Raw genomic sequence first — 26,214 nt, 5'->3', positions numbered from 1 at the left:
ATATCATCATATCATCTGCAAAGAGTGATAGCTTGGTCTCTTCTTTGCCTAATTTGATTCCTTCAATTTCTTTTTCTTCTCATTGCTATTGCTAAGATTTCTAGTACCAAATTGAATAAGAAGGGTTATAGTGGACATCTTTTTTTCACCACTTATCTTTTTGGAAATGCTTTTAGCTTATCCCCATTACATATAATACTTGCTGATGGTTTCAGATAGATGCTACTTATTATTTTAAGGGAGACTTCATTTCTTCCTATAATTTCTAGCGTTTTTAATTGTAATGGGTGTTTTATTTTGTCAAAAGCCTTTTCTGCATTTATTGAGATAATTGTATGGTCTCTGCTAGTTTTGCTGTTGATATGTTCAATTATACTAATAGTTTTCCAAATATTGAACCATCCTTGAATTTCTGGAATAAATCCTACCTGATAAAAGTATATTATTCTCATGATAAGTTGCTATAGTCTTTTTGCTAATATTTTATATAAAATTTTTGCATCTATATTCATGAAGGAAATTGGTCTATAATTTTCTTTCTCTATTTTGTCTCTCCCCAATATAAGTATCAATACCATATTTGTGTCATAAAAAGAATTTGGTAGTACTCTTTCTTCTCCAATTTTTCCAATAGTTTATAAAGCATTGGAACCACTTCTTTAAATGTTTGATAGAATTTGTTAGTAAATCCATTTGGCCTTGGAGATTTTTTCCTAGGGAGTTCACTGATGGTTTGTTCAATTTTTTTTTTCTGAGATGGGGTTATTTAAGTAATTTACTTCCTCTTCAGTTAAACTGGACAACTTATATTTTTGTAAATATTCATCCATTTCACTAAGATTGTCAAATTTATGTGCATACAAAAATAATTACTAATTATTGTTTTAATTTCCTCTTCATTGGAGGTAGATTCACCCTTTTCAGTTTTGATTCTCATAATTTGGTTTTCTTCTTTCTTTTTTATTACATTGACTAAAGGTCTATCAATTTAGTTGTTTTTTTTTCATAAAACCAGCTCTTAATTTTACTTATTAATTCCATAGTTTTCTTAATTTCAATTTTATTAATCTCTCCTTTGGTTTTCAATATTTCTAATTTATTATTTAATTGGGGATTTTCAATTCATTCTTTTTCTAGCTTTTTCAGTTGAGTACCCAATTTATTTACTTCCATTTTCTCTATTTTATTCATGTTTGCATTCAGAGACATAAAACTTCCCCTAAGAACTGTTTTTGCTGCATCCCACACGTTTTGGTATGTTGCCTAATTATTGTCATTCTCTTGAATGAAGTTACTGATTGTTTCTATAATTTCTTGTTTGACCCACTCATTCTTTAGGATTAAGTTACTTAGTTTCCAATTAGTTTTTAGTCTATCTTTCCATGGTCCTTTATTACATATGATTTTATTGAATCATGATCTGAGAAGGAGGCATTTAATATTTCTCCCTTTCTGCATTGAATTGTGATGTTTTTATGCTCTAGGACATTGTCAATTTTTATATATATGCCATGTACTGATGAGAAGAAGGTATATTCCTTTTTATCCCCATTCAATTTTCTCCAGAGGTCTACCATATCTATCTTCTCTAAGATTCTATTTACCTCCTTAAATTCTTTCTTGTTTATTTTGAGGTAAGATTTATCAAGCTCAGAGAGGGAGAGACTGAAATCCCCATTAGTATAGTTTTGCTATCTATTTCATCCTCTAACATCCTTAACTTCTCCTTTAGGAATTTGGATGCTGTACTGCTTGGTGCATAGATGTTTAGTAATGATATTGCTTCATTTTCAATGGTGACTTTTAGCAGGATATAGTTTCCTCCCTTTTCCCTTTTAATTAGATCTATTTTTGCTTTTGCTTTGTCTAAGATAAAAATTTCTACCCCTGCTTTTTTTACTTTAGCTGAGGCATTACATATTTTACTCCAGCCTTTTACCTTTACCCTGTGTGTATCCACCTGTTTCAGTTGTGTTTCTTGTAAACAGCATATTGTAGGATTATGGCTTTTAATCCATTCTGCTATCTTCCTCCATTTTATGGGAGAGTTCATCCCATTCACATTCACCATTATGATTATTATCTGTCTCTTTCCCTCCATTCTATTCCCTCCCCTGTTTGTGCTTTTATTTTTCTCTCCTTCTCCCTTCCTCTCCTTAAGAGTTTTCCTTTTGACTACTGCCTCCCTCAGTATTCCCTCCCTATGCAAACCCCTCCCTTTACCTACCATTCCCCATTGCTACTTCTTCCCTCCCTTCTAACCACCCCCCCCTTTCCCCTTTTCCCCTCCTACTCCCTGTGGGGCACAAAAGATTTTTATACATAACAAAGTATGTTATTCCCTCCTTGAACCCAAACCAATGAGAGTAAATTACAGTGCTCCTCTCCCTCCCTCCTTTACCTCTACTATAATGAGGTGTTGTGTCTTTTGACATTAGAATCCCATGCTTAACTGATTATGTTAATCCCTCCTTGAACCAAAACCAATGAGAGTAAAGTTCATATAACATTCATCTCCCTCCCTTCTTTCTGTCTACTATGGTATGGTTTTATGCCTCTTTGTGTGGCATAATTGACCCTTTTCTGTCTCCTTTCCTTTTCTCCCATTACACTCCCTTTGCACCCCTTAATAAGGTGTTTTTATCATTAGTTAATTTATACCCACAACCACTATCTATGTATTTCCCTTTTAAATGCCATGACAATTATACAATTCTCAATATTGACAGGCATTAGGTTTGATATAAGGATTTAACAGTGCTTTTATTGAACACTTATTGAGTCAAAAGTTATGTGTGTGTGTGTGTGTCTTCCTTGTTTACCTTTTTACATCTCCCTTGAGTCTTATATTTGGAGACCAAATTTTCCATTGAGCTCTGGCTTTTTCATTTCATCCAGAAAGTCTGGATGTCCCTTATTTCATTAAATGACCATCTCCTTGCCTGAAAGATTATGCTCAGATTTGATGAATAGTTGATCTTTGTTTGCAGTTCAAGGTCTTTTGCCTTAAAAAATATCATATTCTAATCCCTCCAATCTTTTAATGTAGAAGCTGCTAGGTCCTGTGTGATCCTGACTGTAGTTCCATGATTTTTTCTTTCTAGCCCAGTCCTAAGTGTGCACTTTCCTGGACTGGCAATCTGCCATGCTCCATCTCCCAATGGATTCTGTCACTCCAAAGTCTGTTCATATTCACTTTTTAGAGATTATTGATGGAATTCACCAAGGAGTTCAGGTGAGTTCCTGTTTTTACTCTGCCATCTTGGTTCCATCCACAATTTTATTTTATTTCTACAGGAATTAAAGCTTACCCACCTACAGCTGATAAAAATTCCCCTCTACCCAATTTTTGAAAAGTGGAATATTTACTCATGTTCTCCTCTTTGGTACTTTTCCTCATTCTTGATAATTTTTTCCAAGATTATGAACAATAGTTTCACAATCATATTTATCAGGCTTCTAGTTCTTCCATGGGAAATAATTCTTTCCTGCTTGCTGACTTATTGAGGATAGAGAAGGACTTTTTCCTCCTACAATCAGCTCACTTATTTTGAATCTCAATCCTTTGTTAACTATTTTTGTTCTAGACTTGCCAGTCTGAAGATCATTCTGCTTAGTGCAGAAAAAAAAGGAGACTGCCTACTGTCATCCTCCCAAAGCCTTTAGGAAGATGTATAAAGAGGGCTCAGAAATTCAGTGAAGCCTTCATTTCCCATCAGCAGCATTCTTTGGAATCCTCTCCACCATCATTATACCCCTTACTCTTCATGCTAGGTACCTTCTTCCTCCCTTTTTCCCTAATTTTAGCTTCTTTTTGTGTGTTGTCTTCACTAATTAGATTGCAAGCTTCTTGTAGGGAAGGACCATGTCGTTTTCTTATTTTTATCCCCATCAGTTAGTATAATGCCTGAAATACAGTAGACTTTCAAGAAATGCTTATTATAGTATTTTATTCTCATTTTCCCTTTTACAAGGAGTAGCAGTAGTATACTTTGTGTCTACCTCATGTCAGTCAATAAACACTTATTAAATGCCTGCTATGGGGTAGATACTGTGCCAAGCAGAAGGGATATAAAAATGAGTGAGGAGTTCCTAGTCTAATGAGACCATATGCAAACAACTATGCACAAATAGGCCATATTTAGTATTTTATTTTCCCCAATTATATGTAAAAACAGTTTTAATATTTATTTTTAAACTTTGAGTTCCAAATTCTTTCCCTTCCTCCCTCCTCACCCCTCCCCTATTGATAAGGCAAGCAATTCAATATAGATCATACATGCATAGCCATATGATAGTCATGTTGGAAAAGAAGACATAGACCATTATATATGCATATCCATGATAGTTGTTTTGGGAAAGAAAATATAGACAAAAAAAACCCCCAAAACTGAACAAAACAAAAAACCTCAAGAAAAATAAAGAAATAAAAAAGTATGCTTCAATCTGTATTCAGACATTCTCAGTTCTTTTTACTTGGGATGGTTAGCATTTTTCATCATAAGTCATTGAGAGTAGTCTTGGATCACTGTATTGCTGAGAATAGCTAAGTTATTCATAACTGATTGTCTTACAATATTGCTGTTATGTTGTATACCACACATTTCTCTTTACATTAGCTTATGTAAGACTCCACAGGCTCTTCTGAAAGCATCCTGCTCATCATAGCACAATAATATTCTATCACAATCACATATCATGTGTTCAGTCATTTCCCAGTTGATGGGCATCTCCTCAATTTCTTGTTTTTTATTTTTTTAATTTACATTATTCATTTTCACAAGATTTTGAGTTACAATTTTTCTCCCCATTTTTCCTCTACCCACCACCCCAAAACAGTGATCCCACTTAATATCCCCTCCCCCAATCTGCTCTCTCCTATATCTTTCCCCATCCCCTCTCTGACTTTCCAGTAGGGCATGGTGGATCGCTATGCCCCAGTGCCTGTATATCTTATTTCCTAGTTACATGTAAAATTATAATAATATATTTTAAACATTTGATGTTAAACCTTTGAATTCCAGATTCTTTCCCTACCTCCCTCATCACACACCCTTACTAGGAAGATCATTAATTCAATATAGGTTGTACATGCGTAGCTATGCAAAACATTTATATAGTGGATATATTGTGAATGACTATGTTTTCCTCCATCCTATCCCACCCCCACTAGTTCTATTCCCTACTTTGATCCTGTCCCTTTTCAAAAGTGGGTGCTTCCAACTTCCTTCTCCCCCAACCTTCCCTCCCTTCCATCATCCCCCCTCTCATACCCTTCCCCCCTACTCTCCTGTAGGGTGAGATACCCTACTTAGTGTTTATGTCATTCCCTCCCTAAGCCCAACTCAATGAGAGTAAGGTTGCTTCATTCCCTTTTACCTTTCTGTTCTTCCCCTCCATTGTAACAGTTTTCCCTTGCCTCTTCTGTATGAGATAATTTACCCCATTCTATCTCTCCCCATCTGCTGTCATTATTTTCTTCTCTCATCTCTTAATTTCACCTTTTAAGTATCATCCCTTCCTATTCAATTGGTCCTGTGCCCTCTGTCTATGTATTCATATGCTATATAGACATATGTGTGTATGTACATTTCCATTCCCTTCAACTATTCTCAACCTGAGAAAAGTTTCATAAGTTACAATTATCATTTTTCCATATAGGATTATAAGTAGTTCAACTTTGATAAGTTCCTTATGATTTCTTTTCCCTGTTTACCTTCTCATGCTTCTCTTGCTTCTTGTATCTGAATGTCAAATTTTCTATTCAACTGTTTTTATCATCATGAATGCTTGAAAGTCCTCTATTCCACTGAATGACCATATTTTCCCCTGAAACATGAGACTCATGCTGGGTAGGTGATTCTTGGTTTTAATCCCAGCTTCTTTGACTTATGGAATATCATATTCCAAGCCCTGAGATCCTTTAGTGTAGAAACTGCCAGATCCTATGTTATCCTGATGGTGTTTCCACAGTATTCAAATTGTTTATTCCTGGGGGCTTGTAATATTTTCTCCTTGATCTGGGAACTCTGGAACCTGGCTATAATATTCCTAGGAGTTTTTGTTTTGGAATCTTTTTTCAGGAGGTGATCAGTGCATTCTTTCAACCTCTATTTTGCCCTCTGGTTCTATAACATCAGGGAGGTTAGCTTCTCTGTGTCATTTTGTCAGTTCTGTAACTCCAAAGTTTATTTAAAGTCATTTTTTACATGAATTGGAGGAGGTTGTAGCGGAAGCCCCATGGAAGTCCTGTTTTTACTCAGTCATCTTGACTCATTCCCCCCCCCCCCGTTAATTTGTAATTCTTTGCCACCAGAAAAGTGCTGTTATGTTTTTGTATGTATAGGTCCTTTTCCTTTTTGTCTTTTACATCTTTTGGAATATAGAGTTAGTAGTGGTATTGCTACTTCAAAGCATGTGCCTTTGGGCATAGTTACAAATTGCTCTACAGAATGGTCAAATCAGTTCACAACTCTACCAACAGTGCATTCGTGTCTCATTTTTTCCCACATCCCCCCCCCCATCATTTGTCATTTTTTTCCTCTCCTTATAGTCAATCTGACATGTATGCGGTACTTCAGAATTATTTTCATTTGCATTTCTCTAATCAGTAGTGAGTTTGAGCATTTTTTTTTCATATAACTATAGAGAGCTTTGATTCTTTCATCTGAAAACTGTTCTTATCTTTTGATCACTTTTCAGTTGGGGAATGACTCTTATTTTTACAAATTTGACTCAGTTCTCTTTATGTTTGAGAAATGAGGCCTTTATCGGAGAAAATTGCTTGAATTTTTTTTTCACAGCTACTATTGCTAACTGTATTTCCCTACATCCTATTCCCCCCTTTTTAAATTCTATTCTCTCTCCTTTAAACCTGTCTGTAGGGTTAATGGACCCAATTCACAGCTGTTACATATCCTGAGTGGAGAAGCTTGATTGGGGGAAGCTTGCTTGCAAGAAGACTTTCACACCTTTGGGCCCTGGGCCAATTAGGCACTGAGTCACATGTGTTGTGATGTCTTCTGGTTCTGAGCCTATTAGTTGAAAACTAATCCTATTGGGAGGTTTGTATTTTACTTTGGGGCTCACGCATGGGAAGAATGTTTGTGATTTAGCCAGATGAAACTCTGGGTAGCTGTTGTTAAGGAGCCCCTACTCCCTCCACCTCCAGCTTTGTGAATCCAGATGTTGGTGCTTCCTGGTCTGGTGATTAGGTATCTATTACTCTGTTAAGATAGTTGGAGCCCTGTCTATTGGATTCTTTCTAGGATATTCACTTCTTTCTATTTGTCTCTCTGCATCATTTAATTAAACATTGTCAACCCCTTTAAGCTGCCTTTCCTTTAGAAAAGCAGATCAAAGAGCCTGTGCTAGCAGCCCACCCTGTGCTTTAGTGTGGTTGCTAATACACTGTCCATCCTTACAAGTGTTCTGTTTTTGCCTATCCTCTCCCCTAATCTTCCCTCCCTTCTATCACCCTTTCCTGCATTCTTGTCTTATTCCCTTCCCCTCCTACTTTCCTGTAGGGTAAAATAGGTATCTATACCCAATTGAATGTGTATGATATTCCCTCTTCAAGCCAATTCTGATTAGAGGAAGGTTAACTCACTTTCCCTCACCTCTCTAATCTTCCCCTCCATTGTAAAAACTTTTTTTTTGCTCTTTTATTTTAAACAGTTTAACCTCATTCAAGTCCTTTATGATTTCCTTTTCCTGATTGCCTTTTTATACTTCTCTTTAGTCATGTATTTAAAAATCAGATTTTCTATTCAGCTCTGGTCTTTTCATCAGGAATGCTTGAAAGTCCTATATTTCATTGAATGTTTTTCCCCCTGAAGGATTATACTTTTTTTTTGCTGGGTAGTGATTCTTGGTTGTAATCCTAGCTTCTTTGACATTTGGATTATCACATTACAAACCCCCTGATTTGTCTTGTGTTATCTTCACTGTGGCTCCATGATACTTGAATTGCTTCTTTCTGGCTGTTTGCAATATTTTTTCCTTAAACTGGGAGTTCTGGATTTGCCCATAATATTGCTTGGAATTTTCATTTTGGGATTTCTCTTTCAGGAGGTAATTGGTAGATTCTTTGAATTTCTATTTACTTCCTGGTTCTATAATATCAGGGAAATTTTCCTTGATAATTTCATGAAAGATAATGTCTAGGTTCTTTTTTTTTTATTTTTGGTTTTTTGAGGGGAGAAGGTAGGTTAAGTGACTTGCCCAAGGTTACATGGCCAGTTTTGTGTTAAGTGTCTAAGGCCAGATTGGAACTCAGGTCCTCCTGACTCCAGGGCCAATGCTCTATTCACTGTGCCACCTAGTCATCCCTGGGTTCTTTTTTTGTTTGTTTGTTTTGCTTTTTGGAGGGCTATTGGGTTTGATTTGCCCAAGGTCACATGGCTAGGTTTTTGTGTTAAGTGTCTGAGGCCGGATTTGAACTCAGATACTCCCGACTCCAAGGTTGGTGCTCTATTCACTGTGCCACCTAGCCATCCCCAACTGGGTTCTTTTTTTAATGTGGATTTCAGGTAGACCAATAATTTTAAAATTATCTCTCTGGAGCTATTTTCCAGGTAAGTTGTTTTTTCCAATGTGATATTTCACATTGTCTTTTATTTTTTTCATGCTTTTTAAATTTTTTTTTAAAATTTTATTGTTTCTTGACTTCTCATAAAGTTATTAGCTTCTACTTGTCCAATTCTAATTTTTGAGGAATTATTTTTTTTCAGTGAGCTTTTGAACCACTTTTTGCATTTGGCCAATTCTACTTTTTAAGGAGTTTTTTCTTCAGTGAATTTTGGTACCTCTTTTTAATTTGACCAGTTCTGCTTTTGCAGGTATTCTTCTCCCCACTGATTTTTTGTATGCATTTTACCATTTGGCCTATACTGTTTTTTTAAGGTGTTATTTACTTCAATATTTTTTTATGTCTCCTTTACCCTTGCTGTGGATTTCTTTTCATGATTTTCTTGCATCACTCTTATTTCTCTTCCCAATTTTCTGCCTACCCCTCTTACTTGATTTTCAAAATCCTTTTTGAGCTTTTCCATGGCTTGAGACCAATTCATATTTTTTTTTGGAGGCTTTGGATGTAGGAGTTTTGACTTCTTTATCTTCTGAGTGTATGTTTTGATCTTCCTTGTTACCACAGTAACTTTATATGGTCAGAATATTTTTTTCTTCTGCTTTTTGTTCATTTCCCCAGCCTATTACTTATTACTTTTAACTCTTTATTAAAGTTGGGCTCTGCTTCCAGGGTAGAGGGCACACTGTCCCAAGCTTTGGGATTTTATACAGATATTTTCAGAGATACTTCTAGGGACCTGTAAGTTTTCAATTCTTCCCAAGTTAGTATGATCAAAGGAGAGGTGGTTACTATACTGGACTTTTCTATAGGGAGCTATTTTGCCCAACTGGATATTTCCAGTTGGGTCCCCAGTGGGACAGTTCCTATTTCTATTCACAAACGTTGTTTTTTGTGTTTTGTTCTCCAAGAAGACTACGACATCAGGAAGGTTATACAATTACATGCAAGTGAATTGGATTTAAGTGAGAGAGGGCTGTGAAAAGCCACTGGGAAAGTTTGCTTTGACAGATGAGAATATGAAACTCAATTCACATGACTATGGTTAAGACATTAAATATGACAAAGTAATTTTAGAACTTGGTCCAAGAAGATTTATATTTTGTAAAGGAAATAATTATATAAACAATTACAGTATAAAATAGATTGTATTGAGTGTCTTGTAAATATTAAAGTAATTTAGAAGAGGAAGAGATTACTTCTGGTTGAGGAAGAGGTCGTGGGGAGAAAAGACTGAATAAACTAAAAAAAGAATTATTAAACATTTGCTACATACTTGGCACTGTGCTGGGGATACAAATCTAAGGAAGCAAGGTAGTTTTTGCCTGCCTTCAAGGAGTTCATATTCTAATAGAGAAAGACTTCTGATTCTTGAAGATTATCATACAGAATGCAATCTGAAATTTGGAAAGAGTCATCCAGTCAAAATCATAAATGAAAAAGAATCTTCTATAAAATATATTGGAAAAGTCTTTAATCATGGAGAACTAACTACTCCTTGAGGCAATCCTTTGTACTTTTCAGTAGTTTGGAGTTTTAGGAACTACTTATTTGATCAAGCCTAAATTTGCCTCTCTGAAATTTTAACTTATTGTTCCTAGTTCAGTTCTCTGACTCCAAGGAGAATAAAGATAATCCATCTTTTTTTTTTAAAGCAATTGGGGTTAAGTAACTTGCTCAAGGTTACATGGCCAGGTGTTTCTGGGTGGATGCTAAGTGTCTGAGCCTAGGATTTGATCCCCAGGTCATCCCGACACTGGAGCCGGTGCTCTTACTCACTGTGCTACCTGGCCACCCCAAGATAATCTATCTTTGATGTGATAGATCTTCAAAAAATGCCTGAAGATGGTTCACATGCCAATCCTAAACCTTCTCTCCAAGAATAATTTCAATAGGTATAGAAGAAAGGATTCCAGGCACAGAAAGTGGCATGAAAAAACCTGGGAAGATAAAAATATGTTTAGTGACAGAAAGGATCAGCTTGGCTGGGAATAGCCAAGATTTTCTAAGGTTAATCTGAGTTTTAAGAAAAACTATAATCTAAGGGGCGGCCAGGTGTCTCAGTGACTAACAGCACCGGCCCCAGAGTCGGGATGACCTGGGATAGAATCTGGGCTCAGATACTCAGCACCACACCCAGAAATAACTGGCCGTGTAACCTTGAGCAAGTTACTTAACCCCAATTGCTTAAAAAAAAAAGAAAAACTATAATTTAAACAAAGCTTTGAAAAAGGCAAAGTTGTGTGTCATAACAGGATAGGCCCTGGATTTGTAGTCAGAAGACCTGGATAGGTAGTCTGATTACATTAGGCCCTCTCTTCAGAGGGAGGGCAGACATATATTTGGAAACAGCTGGACTGTTGAGTCCATTAAACTCCACCTGTAACATCAATGGAATTTCCCCAAATACTCTGTTTATCCTTAGCAGGCTTACTCATAATTGTTGTTTGTATTAAAAATACCTAGACTCTGTATATGAAGATCTTCAGATTCCCCTTTGAACCTTCAGAAGATCTCATGATCCTTAACCTCCCTGGGACTACTTAGAATTAGCCTAAAATGTTCTGAGAAGTCTGGTTGTCTTTTCTTCTCTTTTATCTCCATCAACTAGAGCTGATAATAAGATGTGGGGCAGCAGTGTGATATCAAGGTACACATATCCTCAATGTCTGCCCACTAAACGGGTTTGTGTACCATCATGCAACCTTGTCATTAGATAAGTTGAATGTGAGACTTTATTTCTGTATATTAGAATCCTGGATCAGACCTGTAACCCTAGGTTTGAATTCTAGTTCTGTACCTTGCTACTTGTGCGACACTGGGAAAACTGTTTCCCCCCACTGCTTCTGGATTTGGCATTATGTTTTATGAATAAATATCATTGTCTAACCATATGTCCTGTTATTTAGTTCAGAAAATATGACCAACATAAGCAGAGTGAGAGATAAGGCTAAAAATGTATGATGGAGCCAGATTTTGGTGACCCTGATGTCATTCCAAGGAGTTAGTAACCATTGTTTAGTTAGCTGAAATTGGTGTTAGGTCTTAGCAAAGGGCCAGCAGCCAAGTTTTATATATGAGAGTAGTGCTCTTTTCCAGGGTTCAACAGATCTTGACATGGCATCTTTCTGTGCTTCCAAGAGTTACTTGTAATTGTTGACATATCTTGATCATTCCTCACCAAGGTCAGCTTTAGCACAAGCTGTTTGCTATCCAATTTTAGCCATAATAAGCATTAACTCTGGAAAGAAAACCCAAACAAAATGGAAATTGGGTCCTATTTTCTTCCTCTGGGTAATCTGAGTCCTAGGATCTTCCCTGTCACACACTGAGGGCATTGTAGATACTGAAAACTATACCATAACTCTTAAGATAGGGCTTCTTTAGATAGCCATCCTTTTCCCTAGTCTCTCATTCTACCATTCCCTCAGTTTCCACAATATTTAGGCCATCTCCCCAATCCCCTTTAAAAGTACCCCATGATTCCTTCAGTAGGCCCACTCCATCAAATATCCATCAAAATTTCAACTGTATTTTTATGGGGCAGCAAGTGAAGTGGAGAATGGCATTCATCTATATTCTCTAGACTTAGTATTGGTGCTACTCAATAGCAGGGGAATTAATGTAATTTACATAGTACTGAGATATGTGTTGACCTGGAGTGTGTCTATAAGTCCTTGTGTTTGGGTCCAATTCTTTATCCTTCTTGTTTAGCCTCCATTTATTACAGCTATACAATTATAACCTATATCATTAAGGATGTGTATGATTAAAGAGAAAAGTGTATAATGGTGTATTGAGAGCAAGAGATAACAAAGGGTAAATGGGTATCTGTAAAATAGGCCCGTGGCTATCAGCTTATGCTTTAATTTAAAAAATAAATTAACCCATGTTGGAAAGAAAATAGAACCTATAGGAATGCAACTGGGGCAATAGGTTGCCGATCTATCAAGTTTATATTGAAAGGAATAGAATTACAAGGGATTGGAAGATATAAATGCATTTAATATATCTGTTCAAATCTGTACATGACCAAGATTCTATTCTGTTAAATATCAAAGCAGTCAGGTCATCCAGGGGCTCAAAGATGCTCAGTGAAAGGGTAACCCATGACCTCCTGAGGTAATTAATTTCACTTTGGGGGTAACTCTGATTGTTAGGAATTACATTAAAGATTAAATCTGTCTTAAACTTCTATCCCATTCCTCATAGTTATGGGCAGCTATTTGGTACAGAGGATAGAGTGCTGGATTTACAGTCAGGAAGACCTAAGTTCAAATCCAGCCTCAGATACTTCCTAGCTGAGTGACAGTGGTCAAGTCACTTAACCACCTTCTGCCTCAGTTTCCTCACTTTTAAAGTAGAGACCATAATATTTACTTCACAGGATGGTTGTGAAGTAAAATGAGATATTCAAAAAGTTCTTAGGCTACTACATGTAACATAGAAAGTTAAAAATTAGTTATATACTTCCCACCTTGTTCCTTGTTCTGTCATTTGGGGTCAAGCAGAGCAAGTACTATTCATCTCTGCCCCCTCTCCCCACTACTCTTTTCATGACAGCCCTTCAAATATTTTATTTTATTTTATTATTTTATTTTAGCCTTTTTTGGAGGGCAATTGGGGTTAAGTAGCTTGCCCAAGGTTGCACGGCTAGTTTGTGTGTGTGTGTGTGTGTGTGTGTGTGTGTGGGTGTGGGTGTGGGTGTGGCTAAGTGTCTGAGGCCAGAACCGAACTTGGGTCCTCTTGACTCCAGGGCTGGTGCTTTACTCACTGCGCCACATAGCCGCCCCCCTTCAAATATTTTGAAACAATTAATTGTACTTGATTTAAGTCTTCATCTCTCTGAACCTCAGTTTCCTATTAAAGTGTCTAATAATTTTGAGTATGAGATGAGCTTAATAGCAAGAGACTTTTCAGATTACTGTATCCTATTTTGCTCTGAACCTTTATGACCTAGAAAAATGGTTAGCAGAGTCAGAAATGTAATATCTGTGGCCATAGAGCTGAGAAGCAATCAATGGTTCTTACAGAGACTGTACTTGTGATGGTTGCCCTATGAGGATGGGGTTCTGGTTAGTTATGCTAATCAGGATAAACAATAGCAGTTTGTACCACTCAACCTAGTGCAGAATTGGGGTCTCTGAAGCTCTTCCTCCTTCCTATTAGCTTCCTATTGGCTACTGAATATAAAGGTAGGAAGGTAAGAAGTTGCTGCCCTCATGTGATGATTACCATGGGTATGTAGACACTGTCCTTCCCATATTCCTCCCCCACTCTTTGAGGTGAATCTTGACCACAGACCAATTCATTCCTGTCCTTCCCTTCTATAGAATTGGCATCAATCTGTTTTTCTTCCTCTCTTTCCTTCTCTCCTATTCTTCTCACATAAAACCAGGGTTATGACAGAAACAGGAAGAAGGGAGGGCGCTGTAGTTCAGTATTGGATGGGATCCCCATCAGACAATTGTGCTGCATGCTTTTAGCCCTTAAACCTTAGGCAGAACCTAAGGAGCTCGACCATGAGGAACTGCTGTCACCTGGAACAAAAGAACCATGTCCACATTTGTAGCATCTGGCAAAGCATCTGCCAGCCTGGCTGGAACTAAACTTAGCAAACAGATATTCCAAAGGAAAAAAAAATATGACATAAGGTAGCTTGCTCAAACAAAGCTCTCTTGTTCTGTGCAGGTGCATTGTATGGGTATCTAGGACAACAGTGTCTCAAATGGATGTAAAACAGTAATGAAGATCATATCATCCATAAATGAAATTGACAGAGAACCACTAAATCCAATTTGGCTGTTTGTTGCAGTATCCTCCTCATCAAATCTTTACAAGTGTTATGGTCAAGCTACAATATTTGACTGATTTGATGTTTAAAATTTTCTGATTTCTGTTACACTGGACACTCCTCTCTCTCTTTCTCTTTCTCATCTCTTCATATATATGAACACACATGTGCATACATGTCTATAACACATATATACACACGTGTATATATGTACATATGTGTCTATGTATGTTATGTTCATTTCCTAAGCATTTAACAAAGATCCATCTTTCTCTTTACTCTTTCCATTTTAATGTCTTATATTATATATGATCTAAACGTGGAGAGCTCCCACATATGGAAATATTGACCTTGGTATACCACTGATAATTCAAACAGCATTTGAAAACCAAACTATTTTTTTCCCCTCACAATGCCTCCTCTTTGTTGCAACTATTTTTTTTTTTGTTTAATTCACGGTGCCACAGATCAACTGGTGTTGAAAACCTGGAGTGCTCTCTAATAAAAGGAGGCATAAAATAAAGATCATAACATGCAAGAATCATATAAATATCATCACATGAGGATCATATAAGAGCTATGGCTACTACTACCCCATTGGTTCAAATGAAATAACATTTGCAGAGTGATCTACATAAATGAAAGTATAGCTTTATGTGATCTTTTTTTTTATCATTGCTTGATTTTTCTCTTCCTCATCACGTACAACCAATCAGTCATATTTTCATATCTATCTAGATCTACAACCCCAAAGATACATCTTTCCCATTTCTTTCCCACTTTCACCACTTTAATTGAAGCCCTCATTACTTCCTGCATAGTTATTGCCTCAGCCTCTTGACTGGTCCCTCTGCTTGCAGTTTCGTAGCTCTTCAATTCGATTCTATATGTTATCTCAATGTTCCTCAAACACTGCTTTTACTACGTCATTTTTCTGGTCAAAAAGAGCAATAACCAAAAAAAAAATGCAATAGTAGTTTCTCCAGCATTTTTTTTTTTAAGCAATCAGGGTTAAGTAACTTGCTCAAGGTTACACGGCCAGTTATTTCTGGGTGTGGTGCTGAGCCACCTGGCTGCCCCTAAGCAATTGGGGTTAAGTAACTTGCTCAAGGTTACACGGCCAGGTGTTTCTGGGTGGGTGCTAAGTGTCTGAGCCCGGGATTCGATCTCCAGGTCTTCTCAACACTGGAGCCGGTGCTCTTACTTGCTGTGCTACCTGGCCTCCCTCTCCAGCATTTTTTAAGCACCAATATGAGGTGCCATGTTAATTGTTGGGACTATAAACAAATATAAAAGTTGTTTCTGTCTCCAAAGACCTTGAATTTTACTAGGGGTGTAAAATTCACTAATCTTAGATTTCAACGTACTCCATTGTTCAATCATTTCAGTCATGTCTGACTTCAGGACACAATTTGGAGTTTTCTTGGCAAAGATATTGTAGTCTTTTTCCATTTCCTTTGTATTTTACAGATGAGTAACCAAGGCAAATAGTGTTAAGTGACTTGCCCAGGGTTATTCAACTAGAAGGTGTTTGATGCCAGATTTAAACTCAGAAAGATGAGTCTTCCTAACTCTAGGTCCAACACTCTATCCAACTAACCACCCAGCTTTCCAAGGCACTCCTTTATCTGGACACTATCTACTTTATCTCTCACTACACCCTTAAAACAAACCTCCTGTTTTGAACATATGGAATACTGAGTATCCTAAAACCTGTATCTTGAACTACCAATCTCAAATTTTTGCTGATGTTTATCCCTAGGATTTCTTTCAAAAGGCAGCTAGATGCTTCAGTGGATAGAGTACTAGGCTTGGAGTCAGGAAGACCTGAGTTCAAATGTGACCTCAGACACTAGCTGGTCAAGTCACTTAACTTCTGTTTGCCTTAATTCACTGAACAATAACAAAATAAGGATTTCTTCCAACCCTTGTTTCTACCTACTGAAATCGTATTGATCCTTCAAGCCTCAACATCACCTGCATCTCCTTCTTGATGTCTTTCTTTCAAGTTTTCATCTGAAAGTGATCTCTTTTTACTATGAAGTCTTACGTTCTTTATTTGTACTAATTGCATTTGGGCTTACTGACTCAGACGGTTAATATTTGAAAGGAACATTTTGGTCTTGTTTTGTTTTATCTGTATAAGTCTTATCTCCCTTACTAGACTGTAAGCAAATTGAGCATCATGATTGTGTCCAATTTATTACCCTTTACAATATCTTTAACTCAACTTGTGTTGAGTTAATGTGTTGAAAATTGCTCTTCTTCACTCACTTTATGCCAGTGAAAGTGGACCCTCTTATAAAGGAGGTCCCTTCTGTTCATATTGCCTTCCTTCCACAACCCTATCCCCGAGAATATTTTCTTTCATGCATGGTTCATGAGCCCTCTCCTATGAGGCCCTTTTGCTACCCATGAGTTTTTATTCTCTCATTATTAAAATTACTTTGTCATTTCATGTGTCCTTTAATATTTTCTTATTTGTGCACATATTATGTGCCCCTCTACCCCCCTCCCCCACTCCAAAAAAAGTACGCAATCTCCTTAGGGGCAAAGTCAGTAATGTTTTTATTTCTGCAACTCTATCATCTAACACAATACCTTCCATCAGGAGGTGGTTAATAAAGGTTTATTGAATTAACAACAAAACAGAAGTTAGAAACCTAGAAATCAGACTGAAAAAAATATGAAAATAAGCTAGATGTGAGGGTAGGGGATTATAAAAAAATAAGATAGAATTTTGGAAGGAGTTGGTGTTATCTATTTTATTGCTTTCCATTTTGATCAGAAGCACTCTCTTCAGCCTTCAGAGAAATGGACCCTTCTCCCATCCCCTCACCAATAATATAACCAATAAGACATTTATGCAACACTTTGAAGCTTGAAAAATTGTTTCTTAATAACCCCACAAAGCAGATAGTATAATTATCATTATCCCATTTTACAAATAAGGAGAGGGAAATTCAGACAATTTGTGACTTGCCCAAAGTAGAGTTGGGACATCAACTTCAATATTCAGACTTCCAGTTCATCTGTCACTCCAATATACCTTGCTCACACGTCCCCTATCAAAATATCTTCATTTTCTAAAGGTCAACTTTGCACACAGTATATAGCAAAATTAATTCTAGATTTACTAGGATGTCTGTCTGTGCATACCCTTTGTTTCCTGAATTTTATTTTAAAATAATTTAAATTCTCCATTGTGAAGGTCACATACCTCCAAAAAAAAAAAAACAAATTTGAAAGAACTTTTCATTTATCTACCAGTTTTTGTGATAATAGACATTGCTTAGAATCTTTGAAAGCAGATATAGCTGTGTATGGGAATTTGGTGAGTGTGTGTGTGTGTGTGTGTGTGTGTGTGTGTGTTTGAGAGCTAGTTTATATGTTTCAGGATTAGCAAGAGGCATTAAATAACTTACCTGCTTAGCCTATCTTTGAACAAACTTCTTGGCATTCAACTCACTCTCTGAAGAAGGGTACCGGGGCAGGTTGAGGACACAAATTACCTAAAACACACGTGATGAAAACATGCATATTTTTATTTGCTCTTTCCAAGTGCCATTTGCTAACTAGCAAACCTCAGGGAAATTGCTTAACCTCCTCTAGGTCTTAGTTTCTTCATCTTTTATTCCTGGTAGACTAGATAACCACAAATGTCTCCTCTAGCTTTAATTTTATAACACACTACATCCCCGCTGTAAATATAAAAAAGGTACACAGCATAGTGTTTGTTTTTGTGGGGAGGTTGCTGAAGCTTCTTGTGATTTGCCACCTATTTCCTTCTGTGCAAGAAGCAGATGATAAGATGTCAATATATTTAGCTCTAGTCTATCTTCTACCGAATGCTTATTCCAAGGAGGACTTGATTTACCTGCCAATGTCCTGTCCTGAATTTGGGGGTCACTGGAGACCAAGTTGCAATCTTCCATCCCTACCACTAGGGGGCAGAACACCCTTACAGCTTTGGCAAGCTCTCATCCATTGGTTGTCTGGACTGCCCTAGTGTAATGCTTCATGGGGTCAGTGTCTCATTCAGTTGCATTGCCTTGCCCCAGACCAGGAGAGGAAATAAGGCTTTCCACTTTTCAAGTACTTTTCTGCTACGGGTCCCCAGTGCTTTGTAAACATTAGCTAATTAAAGCTCACAGTCCCCCAGTGAGACAAGTAAAGACTACTGTGTTAACCTCGCATGACTGACTGGCCCCACTGCTCAAAGGCAGCCAGATGCTTATGTCTCCAACCAATATAGGCCATCCAGTCTACATTTGGTTATTGATTAAATGCCATTCATCAGCCTCTGCCTGGACCTTCACACTTTACAAACACTAATACTGCACAAACTTCCAAATGCCTTCTCACACTTTTGCTCTTAAGTAACAGCCAGCCCACTGGCCACTTTTATTATACAGTCATTTCCATGTAGTTATATGAGAAGCGTGCTTATAAATATTTATACCACTGGGTAAGCGGTAATGGGCTGCTATTCAAACACACCTGCTGGGTTTTAAAAAAAAAAAGGAAGAAGAGAAGAAAAAGAAGGCACATTTAGACCCACTGTATGAAGGTCATTTAGATATTTAGACCTAGCCAACATCTGTATAGAACTGTCAGAATGTTTCCCATGTTTCTTATGCATATGGTCCAGGAAATATAGTGTCCTTGATTCACAAGTATGCATGGTAAATAGTCCATTTTTATAAAGAAATGGAGGTAAAGAATAGAGAGGAGCTCTTCAAATAAGGAAATTGTTCTGTATAATACCAGAAAAAAGAACCTGGTCTATGTTTTTAAAGATGCCAGAATAAAGAATTACACCTGTAACTCATCCTCTTTCTGTGAAATTCAAAGGTCTTTAGAGAAGATTAAGAAAGAACAAAATTTTTGAGGCAGAGTCAAGATGGTGGAGAAAAGGCAGCAACTCCATTGAGCTCTCCCCAAAACCACTCTGAACACTTTTAAATAATGCCATAAAACAATTCCTGGAGCAACAGAACCCAGAAAAGGATGGGGTAAAATGATTTTCCAGCCAAAAAAAAAAACAACTTAGAAGGTCAACAGAAAAGGGGTGTCGCACTGGGGTGAGAATGGAGCATAGTCTCCTGTAGACCTTTCCAGCACAGTCCCAGCTCCAGTTCCAGAAAATCAAAAGAAAGTTTTGGGAGTCACTGAATCAGCAGCAACAGTGTCTGCTTCCAGAGTTCTCAGTCCACAGATGGTAAGGAGGTCAAACAACTGAAAGAAAGGAGATGACCTGGCTCCCTTTGCTGGCACTGGAAGAAGACTCTGTTTCTTTGTCCACATTCAGATCTGACTTGCAATTGTGGGATGTTGTCCCAGGGCTAGGAGGGGCACTAGCATAACAGAGCTTGTAGATCCAAGGATCAGGGACCCTTGTCATAGTTCCAGGGCAAAAAAGAGTGCTTATGGCCAATCACAGACCAGAACACAGGTCAGGAGAGGAGGAAACACCTTTCCTCAGATCATACCAGCGTGGAAGAACCAAAACCTTCAGGTGCCTAGAAGTAACTCTGGAAACAGCTACACAGAACCCCTGAAGCTTGGGACAGTGTGCCCTCCACCTATAAGCAGAGCCCTAGTTTTAAGAAGAGTTGAAAGTTAAGTAATAGGTTGGGAATATAAGTAAACATCAGAAAAACATCCTCACCATCGAAAGTTACTATAGTGACAAGGAAGATCAAAACACACACTCAGAAGAACATAGCAAAGTCAAAACTCCTACACCCAAAGCCTCCAATAAAAATATTAATTGGTCTCAGGCCATGGAAGAGCTCAAGAAGGATTTTGAAGATCAAGTAAGAGAAGTAGAGGAAAAATTGGGAAGAGAAATGAGAGTGATGCAAGAAAATAATGAAAAAAGAATCCACAGGGGTGTCTAGGTGGCGCAGTGAGTAGAGTGCTGGCCCCGGAGTCAGAAGGACCTGAGTTCTGGTCTGGCCTCAGACACTTAACACACACACACACACACACACACACACACACACACACACACACACAAAACTATCTGTATGACCTTGGGCAAGCTACTTAACCCCAATTGCCCTCCAAAAAGCAAAAAAAAAAAAAATCCACAGCTTGGTAAAGGAGACACAAAAAATACTGAAGGAAATAACACCTTGAAAAACAGACTAGGCCAAATGGTAAAAGAGGTACAAAAAAACAATGAGCAGAATAATGCATTGAAAAACATAATTGGCCAAATGGAAAAAGAGGCACAAAAATCAATAAAGAAAACAACAAAAAAAATCCTCCTTAAAAAGTAAAATTGGTCAAATACAAAGGGAGGTATAAGAGAACACTGAAAAAAGTAGTTCCTTAAATGTTAGAACTGATCAAATGGAAGCTAATGACTTCATGAGATATCAAGAAACAATAAAACAAAACCAAAAGAATTAAAAAATAGAAGACAATGTGAGCTATCTCATTGGAAAATCAAGTGACCTGGAAAATTGATCCAGGAGAGATAATTTATTGAACTACCTGAAAGCCATGATAAAAAAAGAACCTAGACATCATCTTTCAAGAAATTATCAAGGAAAACTTCCCTGATATGCTACAACCAAAGGACAAAATTGAAATTGAAACAATCCACTGATCTCCTGAAAAAGATCCCACAATGAAAACTCCCAAGAATATTATAGAGAGAATATAATAACAGGGGGGATAGGATAGAGGGAAATAAAGTTAGCCTGATTCTCATTACTAAAGCCTCATTTCTCAAACATATAGCAAAATGAGTCATATTTATAAAAATAAGTTATTCCCCAATTGATAAATGCTCTAAAGATATGAACAATTTTAAGATGAAGTAATCAAAGGCAACTAACTATAGCCATATGAAAAAATGCTTTAACTCACTAATAACTTGAGAAATGCAAATTAAAATAATTTTGAGGTACTATCTCATACCTATTAGATCTGTTAATAGGACAGGAAAGGAAAATGACAAATTGCAGAGAAGATGTAGGAAAAAAGAAAACATGAATGCACTATTGGTGGTATAGTGGCCTTTTTCAAACATTCTGTATAGCAATTTGGAGCTAGGCCCAAAGGGAGATAAAACCCTGCATACCTGTTGACTTAGTAATACCTTTACTATGACTGTAACCCAAAAGAGATAAAGAAAAGGAAAATGATGTATGTATACAAAAATATTTATAGAAACTTTTTTTCTGGTGGTAAAGATTTGGAAATTGAGAGGATGCTCATCAATTGGGCAATGGCTGAACAAACTGTGATATATGATTGTGATGGAATATTATTTTGCTATAAGGAATAATGAGCAGGATGCTCTCAGAAAAACCTGAAAAGACTTACAGAAGCTGATACATTGTGACATGTATGCTGTGAAAAGTAACAGCAATACTGTAAGATGGTCAGTTGTGAGTGACTTGGCTATTCTCAGCAATACAATGATCTAAGACAACTCTGAAGGATTTATATTTTTTTATTTTAATTAATTAATTAATTTTTAGTTTTTTTACATTTATTTCCAAAAGATTTTAAGTTACATTTTTCCCCATCTTTCCCCTACCTCCACCCCAAAATAGCAAGCCTACTGAATACCCCTTCCCCCAATCTGCTCTCTCGTATATCCTCCCCCATCACCGCCCAAACTTTGTAGTAGGGCAAGATGGGTTTCTATACCCCATTACCTGTATATCTTATTTCCCAGTTGCATGTAAAAACACATTAGTTAAACATCTGTTTTTAAAACTTTGAGATCCAGATTTTTTCCTTTCTTCCCTCCTCACACATCCCCACTGGGGAGATAAGCAATTCAGTATAGGTTGTAAATGTGTAGCTACCCAAATCATTTCAATAGTAGTTATATTAGTGAAAGACTAACAATATTTCCCTCCAACCTATTCCACCCCCACTTATTCTATTTTCTCCTTTGACCCTATCCCTTTTCAAAAATGTTTGCTTCTGACCATCTGACTTCCCTTCTATCTATCATTCCCTTCTTATCCCCTACCCCCCTGTTTTCCTGTAGGGTAAGATACCCAATTGAGTGTGTTGTTATTCCATCCTTAAGCTTAATTCAATGAGAATAAGCTTTTCCCATTTCCTTTCACCTTCCTGTTCTTCCCTTCCATTGTAACAGTTTTCTCTTGTCTCTTTTATATGAGATTATTTACCACAATCTCTCTCTCCCTTTCTCTTTCTCACAACAAATTCCTCTCTCACTTCTTAATTTTATTTTTCAGAAATCATCCCTTCATATTCAACTCATCCTGTGCCCTCTGTCTATCTATACATGAGCATATACATATATGCCCACACACATACACATTTATATATACATACAATTTCCTATACATACATACATACTTACATATATATGTGTATATATATTCCTTTCAACTATCCTCATACTGAGAAAAGTGTTATGAGTTACAATTATTGTTTTTCCATGGAGGAATGTAAATAGTTCAACTTTACTAAGTTCTTCCTGTTTACCTTCTTATTTTTCTCTTGCTTCTTGTATTTGAAAGTCGTTTTCTGTTCAGCTCTCATTTTTTCATCAAGAATGCTTGAAAATCCTCTAATTCATTGAATAGCCATACTTATCCCTGTACCTTTATACTCAGTTTTGCTGTGTAGGTGATTCTTGGTCTTAGTCCTAGTTCCTTTGACCTGCAGAATATGATATTCTAAACCCTTAGATCCCTTAATGTAGAAGCTGCTAGGTCTTGTGTTATCCTGATTGGGTTTCCACAATACTCAAATTGTTTCTTCCTAACTGCTTGCAGTATTTTCTTCTTGACCTGGGAACTCTGGAATTTGGCTATAATATTCTTAGGGGTTTTCTTTCTGGAATCTTTTTCAAGAGGCAATTGGTGAATTCTTTCAACTTCTATTTTTCCCTCTAGTTCTAGAATATCAGGGCAATTTTGCTTGATAATTTCTTGAAAGATGGTGTCTAGGCTCTTTTTTGACCAAGGCTTTCAAGTAGTCCAATAATTTTTAAATTTTCTCTCTTGTATCTATTTCCAGGTCAGTGGTTTTTCCAATGAGATTTTTCACATTGCCTTCCATTTTTTTATGTTTGGATCTGTTTTATAGTATTTTGATTTTTCATGAAGTTGTTAGCTTTCACTTGCTCCAATGAATTTTTTTAAATTTTTTTTATTAATTTGTTTGTTTCCTTTTAGTTTACATGATTCAATTCCACAATTCCTTGAGTTTTACATTTTGTCCCCCTCCCTCCCCTCCCCCCACGGCGGCTTATAGTCAAGTATAGGATCTGTAAATACTTTCACATTATACATTAGTCAGGTTATAAGGATGGATTGTACCAGCTGGAATGAAAAATGGTAAAGAGTACATAAAACCAAATAAGAGAAGGAAAAAGATCAGGTATTTTGCTTCCACCTGCATATAAACTTAGTTCTTTCTAGTTCTTTCTCTGGATGCACATATTTCTCTCCATCATGAGTCTTTTGGGATTGACTTATATCACTACATTGCTGAGAAGAGTCCAGTCTATCAAAGTTGGTCATCACACATACGTTGTGTCTGTAATTGTGTACAAATTTCTCCTGGTTCTACTCTTCTCACTCAGCATCAGTTCTTTTAAGCCTCTCCAGGTAAATATGAAGACTGTCTGCTCCTTGTTTCTTATAGCACAATAGTATTCCATAACATGCATATACCACAACTTGTTCAGCCATTCCCCAATTGATGGGCACCCCCTTAATTTCCAATTCTTTGCTACCACAGAAAGACCTGCTATAAACACTTTTGTAGCTCCAATGAAATTTTGAAGGAGTTATTGTCTTCGGTGAGTTTTTGAAATTCTTTTTCTATTTGGCACATTCAGGTTTTTAAGGCATTCTTCTCCTCACTGGCTTTATGGGCCTCTTTTGCCATTTGAATTAGTCTATTTTTTTAAGGTATTATTTTCTTCAGTGTATTTTTGGGTCTTCTTTAGCAAGCTATTGACTTGCTTTTCATGATTTTCTTGCATCATTCTCATTTCTCTTCCCAATTTTTCCTCCACTTCTCTTACTTGATTTTCAAAATCCTTCTTGAGCTCCTCCACGGCCTGTAAGCAGTTCATATTTTTCTTGGGGGCTTTTGATCCAGGAATTCTGACTTTGCTATCTTCCTCCCACTCCATGCCTTGATATTTTTTGTCCCCAAGAAAGGATTCTATGGTCTGTTTGTGCTTCCTCTGCTTGCTCATATTGCCAGGCAATTACTTGACTTTTGAGCTCTTTGCCACAGTAATACTCTGCTTCCAGAATGGAGATAGCTATGTCCCATATCACTGGGATTTTTGCAGCTGCCAGAGCTATTAGGAGGGCACCCACTTTACAGCCCCCATGAGCTCTGGCTCACTGGTCACCCACCCCAGGACCACCACCCAAGACCATGATTCAGATCCAAGCAGGTTAAAGCAAGAGTGATCACCCTCTGAATAGTTGCTTGATCCCCCTATAATCTGAAGGCCAGGAGCTCTGGAAGCAGCCATGCAGCAGCAACTGCATAGCCACTGTGCCTCTGCCACTTCTCACCCTGGGGGCAGGGGCCAAACCATGGTCTTCCATTCTCCCCTTTTCCAACAGAGTTCCACACTGACCTTTTACTTTGTCTTTGGTGTCTATGGGTTGAGAATTCTGGAAACCACTACACCTATGGATGATTCACTCACCTGAATCTGTTCTGGTGGCCACTGGTTGGGGCCAACCTGGGGCTGGAACCTCACGGCTCATGCTGGACTGTGCTTGGCTCCCCAATTGGTGCAATAGACCCTTCCTGTTTGCCTGCCGGGTTTCCTTTATCCACAGATTTGTTTCTCTCCGTCACTTTGTGGATTATGTAGCTTGAAAGTTTGGTTAGTAATTTTTTACATGTATTGGACATGATTGGAGTGGGAGCCCATGCCAAGTTTCTGCTTCTATTCTGCCATCTTGACTCTGCCCCCTCTGAATGACTTATGATGAAAAAATGCTATCTATCCCCAAAGAAAGAACTGATAATATTTGAATACAGATTGAAACATAATTTTTCTACTTTCTTCATTTTTTCTTGAGTTTGTCTGTGTTTTCTTTCACAATATGACTAATAAGGAAATACGTTTTCCATGACTACATGTGTATAATCTATAACAAATTGCTTGCCCTCACAATGGTGATAGGTGAGGGGGGAGAAAGAGAGAGAACCTGGAGCTCAAAATTTAAAAAATAAATATTAAAATTTGTTTTTACATGTAATTGGGGAAAAATAAATTACTAAAGAAATAAGATAATTTCTTGTAAGTCTGGGTCTGAAGTTTGACTGAGACTTGTGATTCTTTATTCCTGGAAATCTTTTTTTTTCCAGGATGCCAGGTAGGAAATGTATTAAGAATGAATGGATAGAAGTTACAATGGGTGGAATGGGGATAGATTATAGACCAAAAAAGAGCTTTATAAAAATTAGACCTAGCCCAAAATAGGAAATTGACTGCCTAATGAAGTAGTGGATTCCATTTTATTAGATGTGTTAAAATGGAGATTTGCCTCAAAGTCACTGAGTATTTTTTAAACAACTATTTCTGTGAAAAATTGCACATAGAAAATATAAAAATGAAATTGTTCCTGTTCTCAGAAAGCGTCCATTCTAATATGCATATGTGTGGCATGGGTGGGGCAGGGGGAGAAGGGTAATAACATATACACAAAAAGTAATTTGACCAAGGAAGCAATATTAACCACTGGTAGGGAAAGGTATGGATGAAAGTGATATCTGAGCTTAACTTTGAAGGACTGATCCTAAGAGGTAGAGATGAGGAGATTGTGTATTCTGAAGATTTGGGACA

The sequence above is a fragment of the Petaurus breviceps genome, unplaced genomic scaffold (assembly GCF_028583685.1).
Source record: "Petaurus breviceps papuanus isolate PSGF00001 unplaced genomic scaffold, PetGlider_PUasm1.0 37, whole genome shotgun sequence".
Lineage (NCBI taxonomy): Eukaryota > Metazoa > Chordata > Mammalia > Diprotodontia > Petauridae > Petaurus > Petaurus breviceps.
This window is presented reverse-complemented; position numbering follows the sequence as displayed.